The sequence below is a fragment of the Oncorhynchus gorbuscha genome, unplaced genomic scaffold (genome assembly GCF_021184085.1).
Source record: "Oncorhynchus gorbuscha isolate QuinsamMale2020 ecotype Even-year unplaced genomic scaffold, OgorEven_v1.0 Un_scaffold_4:::fragment_2:::debris, whole genome shotgun sequence".
Classification (NCBI taxonomy): Eukaryota; Metazoa; Chordata; class Actinopteri; order Salmoniformes; family Salmonidae; genus Oncorhynchus; species Oncorhynchus gorbuscha.
Genome location: NW_025745247.1, coordinates 185087 through 193325, shown reverse-complemented (window position 1 = coordinate 193325; position 8239 = coordinate 185087). Strand labels below are relative to the sequence as shown.

The 8239-nt window shown below is 46.4% G+C and overlaps 1 long non-coding RNA gene across 1 annotated transcript in view; it reads right to left on the bottom strand.

The window, feature by feature from the left end:
* Positions 1 to 589: 589 nt before the first annotated feature.
* The window catches only part of LOC124018143, a 153450-nt gene continuing 145800 nt past the window's right edge, over positions 590 to 8239 (bottom strand). The window contains exon 4 of the long non-coding RNA XR_006835579.1: positions 590 to 717. This is a non-coding gene — a long non-coding RNA (uncharacterized LOC124018143). The remainder of the gene's footprint in view (positions 718 to 8239) is intronic.

The following is an 8239-nucleotide window of genomic DNA, read 5'->3' as shown; positions in this document are numbered from 1 at the left end:
AGTAGAGGTAAATAGACCTACTGGGGTACGAGGTAAATAGACCTCCTGGGGTACGAGGTAAATAGACCTCCTGGGGTACGAGGTAAATAGACCTCCTGGGGTATGAGGTAAATAGACCTCCTAGGGTACGAGGTAAATAGACCTCCTGGGGTACGAGGTAAATAGATCTCCTGGGGTACGAGGTAAATAGACCTCCTGGGGTACGAGGTAAATAGACCTCCTGGGGTACGAGGTAAATAGACCTCCTGGGGTACGAGGTAAATAGACCTCCTGGGGTACGAGGTAACTAGACCTCCTGGGGTACGAGGTAAATAGACCCCCTGGGGTATGAGGTAAATAGACTTATTGGTGTTGGGGGGGGGGGGGGGTGCAGCTCTTGCAGTGAATGTGTTAAATACAACAGTAAGGTTGTTGTACTTCCTGGGTAAGTGATCTCATGGAGAATGGATATAACAGCTTAGCAGTTAGGCAGGTATATTCCTGGTCTAGTAGAGGTTAATAGACTTACTTGGGTAAGAGGTAAATAGACTTACTTGGGTAAGAGGTAAATAGACTTACTGGGGTTGGGGGGGAAGAGGGTGCAGCTCTTGCAGTGAATGATTTCCTTGACGATGGGCAGATCAAGGGGGAGGGGGGGTGGGGGCACCATGCCGAGGCCGGGCATCATGGGGTTCATGGGACCGATGCCTGTCATCATGCCAAGGCCTTGGTCAAAATCTAGATGAAGCACACAACACACACTTATAAAAACAACATTGCCACTCACACCAGTTCAACACATGTTGCCATTTTCACGTTTAGTTTGACATTGTGTTTCTCCATGAACACTTTGCGGAGGTTTCTGTCAACAACGGTGACCCACAGCCAGTCTATAAATAACTGAATACATGCTCTGATGAATGGACAATGGCAAAGGAGGGGATAGCTACCGTTTTACAGGCTCCTAACCAACTTTGCTATCTTTGTTTTTTCGCATTTTTTGTAACTTATTTAGTACATAATGTTGCTGCTACTGTCTCTTATGACTGAAAAGAGCTTCTGTACATCAGAACAGCGATTACTCACCTCGAACAGGACAAAGATTTTTCTTAAATGAGTCTGACGCAAAGGATATACTGCTTTCCTGAGACCAGGCCCCCATCCCTGTCATTCGTGTGAAAAAAAGACAGAAAGACAGGGGGCGGGCGGATGTCTGGGTGCCTTGTGAGAATTCGTTGGTGAGTGAGTAAACCACTACCCTCGGCATTATTGGCCAACGTGCAATCATTGGAAAACAAACTGGACGATCTACGATTAAGAATATCCTACCAACGGGACATTAAAAACTGTAATATCTTATGTTTCACCGACACGGACTATATAGAGCTGGCTGGCTTCTCCGTTTTTCAGCAGGACAGAGCAGCTACGTTATTTGTCAAAAACTGCTGGTGCGCGATGTCTAATATTAAAGAAGTCACTAGGTATTGCTCATCTGAGGTAGAATACCTCATGAAAAGCTGTAGACCACACTATCTACTAAGAGAGGTCACATTTATATTATTCGTAGCCGTCTATTTACCACCACAAACCGATGCTGGCATTAAGTCCGCACTCAACGAGCTGTATAAGGCCATAAGCAAACAAGAAAATGCTCATCCAGAAGCGGCGCTCCTAATGTCCGGGGACTTTAATGCAGGGAAACTTAAATATGCTTTACCTAATTTCTACCAGCATGTCACATGTGCAACCAGATTTAAAAATATCTAGAACACCTTTACTCCACACACAGAGACTCATACAAAGCTCTCCCTCACCCTCCGTTTGACAAATCCGACCATAATTCTATCCTTTTGATTCCGGCTTACAAGCAAAAACTAAAGCAGGAAGTACCAGTGACTCACTCAATACAGAAGTGGTCAGATAACGCAGATTCTACACTACAGGACTGTTTTGCTAGCACAGACTGGAATATGTTCCAGGATTTATCCAATGGCATTGAAGAGTATACCACCTCAGTCAACAGCGTAATCAATAAGTGCACTGACGATGTCGTCCCCACAGTGACCGTACGTACATACATTACCCAACCAGAAGCCATGGATTACAGGCAACATCCTCATCGAGCTAAAGGGTAGAGCTTCCGCTTTCAAGGAGCGGAACACTAATCCGGACATTTATAAGACATCCTGCTATGCCCACAGACAAACCATCAAACAGGCAAAGCGTCAATACAGGACTAAGATTGAATTGTACTACACCGGCTCTGACGCTCTTCAGTTATGGCAGGGCTTGAAAACTATTACGGACTACAAAGGGAAAGCAAGCCACGACCTGCCCAGTGACGCGAGCCTGCCAGACGACATAAATTTATTTTATGCTCACTTTGAGGCAAGAAACACTGAAGCATGCATGAGAACACCAGCTGTTCCGGACGACTGTGTGATCACGCTCTCAGGTGGTAAGGGTAGGCAACAACATATCTGCAATGCTGATCCTCAACACTGGGGCCCCTCAGGGGTGCATGCTTAGTCTCTTCCTGTACTCCCTGTTCACCCACGACTGCGTGTCCAAGCACAAGTCCAACACCATCATTAGGTTTGCTGACGACACAACAGTTTCGACATAACAGCCTGATCACCGACAACAATGAGACAGCCTATAGGGAGATCAGAGACCTGGCAGTGTGGTGCCAATAACAATAACCACTTTCTCAATGTGAGCAAGACAAAGGAGCTGATTGTGGACTATAGGAAAAGGAGGGCTGAACAGGCCCCCATTAACATTGATGGGACTGAAGTGGAGCGGGTCGAGAATTCCAAGTTCCTTGGTGTCCACATCACCAACAAACTGTCATGGTCCAAACACACCAAGACAGTTGTGAAGAGGGCACGACAACACATTTTCCCCCTCAGGAGACTGAAAAGATTTGTCATGGGTCCCCAGATCCTCAAAAACATCTACAGCTGCACCATCAAGAGCATCCTGACTGGTTACATTACCCCCTGGTATGGCAACTGCTCAGCATCTGACCATAAGGCACTACAGAGGGTAGTACGTACTGCCCAGTACATCCCTGGGGCCAAGCTTCCTGACATCCAGGACCTATATACTAGGCAGTGTCAGAGGAAGGCCCAAAAAATTATCAAAGACTCCAGTCACCCAAGTCATAGACTGTTCTCTCTGCTACCGCACGGCAAGCAGTACTGGAGCACCGAGTCTAGGACCAAAAGGTTCCTTAACAGCTTCTACCCCCAAGTCATAAGACTGCAGAATAACTCAACTAATCAAATGGCCACCCAGACTACTTACATCCCCTTTTTGTTTTTACACTGCTGCTACTCGCTGTTTATTATCTATGCATAGTCACTTTACAAATTACCTCGATTAACCTGTACCCCCACACTCGGTACCAGTACCCCCTGTATATAGCCTCGTCATTGTTATGTACATTTCTTGTGTTACCTTGTGATAGTTGTTTTGCTTTTGTTTAGTTTATTTATTTTATTAACTCTATTTATTAAACTGCATTGTTGGTTTAGGGCTTGATAGGAACAAACAAACATCCTACATGTTTAAAGTGGAGCTACATGAGCTTCTCTTGACTCTCCTCTCTGCAACTGTGTGTCTGACCTTTGATCTTCCTGTCTGTAGTCAAGGAGAGAGAGAGAGAGAAATAGAGAGAGAGCGAAGACCAGGAAACACAGGAGATTTCACAAGTATTGATGTAGACTACCGCTGGGTGCACTCATACACACATGCGTCTGCCCACCCACCTGCCTGTTAATGACCTAATTTCTGGTATTAATTTTGAAAGTGATAAGAGGGACCATGTTGCCTGGTTGATGATGACTCCTGCCCAGCGAGGCGGAGGAGAGGTGAAATGATGGCAGGAGGAGAGATAGAGGGAGGCAGGTACAGCGGACACAGTGTCTACTGAATGCCAGTCTAAGTGGCAGCTCTGGTCTCAGGGCTGGGTGAGAGGCCCACCACAGAGCTCTCTGATGGGCCTCAGACAGAGTCATAGCGGGATTCAGCACGGGTCTCAGGGCTGGGTCGAGGCCCACCACGGAGCTCTCTAATTGACCTCAGACAGTATAATAGTGGGGTTCAGCTCTGGTCTCAGGACTGGGTGAGAGACCCACCACGGATGGGCCTCAGATAGGGCCTCAGATAGGGTAATAGTGGCTCTTGTCTCAGGGCTGGGTGAGAGGCCCACTAGGGAGCTCTTTGGTGGGCATCAGACAGGGTAATAGTGGGGTTCAGCCCTGGGTTGGGAAAAGAGGCCCATGGCAGAGCTCTGGTTGGAGAGAGAGGCCCACGGCAGAGCTCTGTCATTGGCCCCTATGCGGCAGATGAGCTGATTCATAACTGCCACTACCCTGAACTGAGGAAATGAGCACACTGCTGATGAATTATGTAAAACACTCCTGGCTGCCACACATATTATGAGCACAGAGAATAATTTTCACTCTTGGTAAATAAAAGATTTCTGCACCATATTTATTCATGAACATGACAGATGATAGGAGCCAAACCAGGCTCCGGGTGCACATCAAGAAAATATCTGGTTTGATCAAGACCAGCCTGTTTCCATTTCACTGCTGAATTTTTCTTTCTCCTTCCAGTCTGTGTGTGTGTGTGTGTGTGTGTGTGTGTGTGTGTGTGTGTGTGTGTGTGTGTGTGTGTGTGTGTGTGTGTGTGTGTGTGTGTGTGTGTGTGTGTGTGTGTGTGTGTGTGTGTGTGTGTGTGTGTGTGTGTGTGTGTGTGTGTGTGTGTGTGTGCTTCCATTCAGAGCCAGTGGGCATAGGAGGTGTGAAGTAGAGCGATGCATGATAACAGAGATTATTTACACTCTGTTTCTTCTCAGGGATTTTAAGATAAACACACACCATCTTCAGTGTGAAACAGGCCCCTTCCAGCCAGAGGTAAAACTGTCTGGAGACAGAGACAGAGCAGGAGTCTTCTGAACAGAAACATCAGCGGAGAACTCTGTCTTCTCTCCAGACACACAAGGTGTCTCTCTCTCCCCCCTATCTCTCCCTCTTCCCTCTCCCACTGACTCCATCTCTTTCTCTTCATCTCTCTCTCTTTCTCCAGTCACATGATAGATCATCACACAGCCTCTGCCTGCAGTCCCAGAGATATGAAGAGTCACCCAAACACACACACACCCACCCCATGGATACACAAACACACGCAGGCATTCACACACACACACACACACACACACACACACACACACACACACACACACACACACACACACACACACACACACACACACACACACACACACACACACACACACACACACACACACACACACACACACACACACACACACACACACACACACACACACACACAGTCCTGTATCTCCATGTTAACCAATCAGCTTCCCAGAGTTTTGTTGAAGGTAATTACATTTCATGCTGCCTATCAATAAAATGTCCAGCAAGGAATAAAACATTTGGCATTTCACTGTAGATACCTCCTGGCTGTCAACATATCACATCCATCCTCCCTCTCTTTCCTCCTCTTCTCTTCCCTTCCTCCCCTCCCTCTGTTTTCCAGGGTAAACGTCCCCCCCAGCAGAGTGGGTGCTAGGTGGAAAGAGGGCTGGGTGGAGGATGGTGTGGGATGGCTGGGGGGAGGGAGGGCTGGGTGAAGGGAGGGATGGGTAAATGGAGGGTGGAAGGGAGGGCTGGATGAACTGAGTGAGGGATGGGTAAAGGGGAGTGTGGGAGGGCTGGGGGGAGGGAGTGCTGGATAAAGGGGAGTGTGGGAGAGCTGGGGGGAGGGAGGGCTGGGTAGAGGGTGGGCTGGGTAAAAGGGAGGGAGGGCTGGGTATAGAGAGGGTGGGAGGCCTGGGGGAGGGAGGGCATGGGTGGAGGAAGGGCTGCGTGGAGGGTAGAGGGAGGGCTGGATGGAGGGAGGGAGGGTAACACAGTGAACTACTGTGAGGCATGCTAGGTAATATTCTCTAATGAGGCGAGCAGACAAAGCCCTCTAGAACACGACCAGAGGCTCCAGTCTCAATGTGCTGCCAGACATCTCCTTCTCTTCATAATATAAAATATAGATTCAGCCGCAGACAGATTTTTTTCTTGAGAGGATGGTCAAGGGTACGGAACAGGCAGGGTCTGCTGGTAGCCTAGCGGGTTAAGAGCACAGGGCCAGTAAATGAAAGGTCACTGGTTCGAGCCGACTAGGTGAAAAATCTGTAGATGTGCGCTTGAGCAAGGCACTTAACCTTAGTTGCTAATGTAAGTAACTCTGCATAAGAGCATCTACTAAGTTACTAAAATGTAAGCATAATTACAAATTATTTGTATACTGCAAATTGACTGCAAGAAGCCCAAACAGATTGACTCAAATCAAAACTTGCTTACATTTGTATACGATCACATGTCTCTCTATTATGTGTGGGAATACTTGGGAACAGATTTCATAAATTAAAATCACTTGGAGCTGATATCCTGTTGTTTTTACAGTCTATTACTCTGTGTGCACAATTATTAGGCAAATTGCATTCCTCAGGATTCATTTTATTGTTGAACAAACTCAATGCTCTCAGTCAATCCAAAATGTTATTCATCCTCAAACCTAAATGTTTAACAAAGGAAAAGTGAGCTTTGTCTTTCTCAGGGGAATACATAAGTGTGCACAATTATTAGGCAACTAATAGTGTGCAGAATTATTAGGCAACCAAATTACAAAATTTATTTGTCCCAACTCACTTGTTTATTCAACATTTTTTGAGTAAGTGTAACAAATAAGGTAACACAAAATGACAATTAAATAACATTTCCGGCCTTTCAAAAATATTCAGTGACCAATGTAGCCACCCTTCGTTTCAATAACTAACAGGAGCCTTCCATCCACGGAACCGGTCAGTTTCTTGATCTGTTCACAATCAACTTTTGCTGAAGCAGCATCCACAGCCTCCCAAATGCTGTTCAAAGAGGTGTATTGTCTTCCCTTACTGTAAATCTCACGTTTGAGAAGGGCCCAAGTCAGGTGAGGAAGGGGGCCAGGTCATTATTCGGGCATCTTTGAGACCCTGTCTGGCTAGCCAAGCAGTGTAGTACTTGGATGCATGTGATGCAGTATTGTCCTGCATAAAGATCATGGCCTTGAATGCTGAGGACTTCTTCCTGTACAACTCCTTGAAGAAAGTATCTTCCAGAAACTGGCAGTAGGTTTGGGAGTTGAGTTTCAGTCCATCTTCAACCCGAAAAGGTCCAACTACCTCATCCTTAATGATAGCAGCCCATAACAGTACCCCTCCACCACCTTCCTGGCGCCTGACTCGAAGTGGTGCCCTGTGTTCATTACTGATCCAGCCACAGGCATGTCCATCTGGTCCATCAAGAGTCACTCTCATGTCATCTGTCCATAAAACCTACGAAAAATCTTTCTTTGGGTATTTCTTTATCCAATCTTTACGTTTCAACTTGTGAATCGTATTCAGTGGTGGTCGTGTTTCAGTCTTCTTGACCTTGACCATGTCTCTGAGCACTTGACACCTTGTACTTCTGAAGACTCCAGGTAGGTTGCAGTTCTGGAATATGGTGGAGGATAATGGGTTCCTGGTAGCTTGACGTTTAATTCTTCTCAAGTATTTTGCAGTTAATTTGCAAAAAATAATTCTCCATGCGTTCTTTGCGCTACAGTTAAAATGGCGCCGGAAGAAATGGTAGCAGTTTTACGGGCGCCCAACCAATTGTGCTATTATGTGGGTTTTTTTCGCGTTATTTGTAACTTATTTTGTACATAATGTTTCTGCAACTGTATCTTACGTCAAAAAAAGAGCTTCTGGATATCAGGACAGCGATCACTCACCTAGGAATAAACAAAAGGTTTTTTCTACAACAAGGAGGACGCACAAGACATTCTCCAAACGCCCCACAGGGCCGACATCCCATTTATTTGCAAGAGGAAGTGACGCAGGTACAGAGGACAAAGAGCCGAATGCCTAGGCAGGACCCGGAGAAGGCGAGTGGGAAGGCTGCCATTACCTTCAATACTACTCTCCAACTTGCAATCATTGGATCATAAATTAGATGAGGTACGATAACGAATATCCTAACAATGGGACATAAAAAACTGTAATATGCTATGTTTCATGGAATAGTGGCTGAATGACGACATGGATATTCAGCTAGCGGGATATACGCTGCACCGGCAAGATAGAACAGGACACTCCGGTAAGACGAGGGGCGGCGGTCTGTGCATATTGGTAAACAACAGCTGGTGC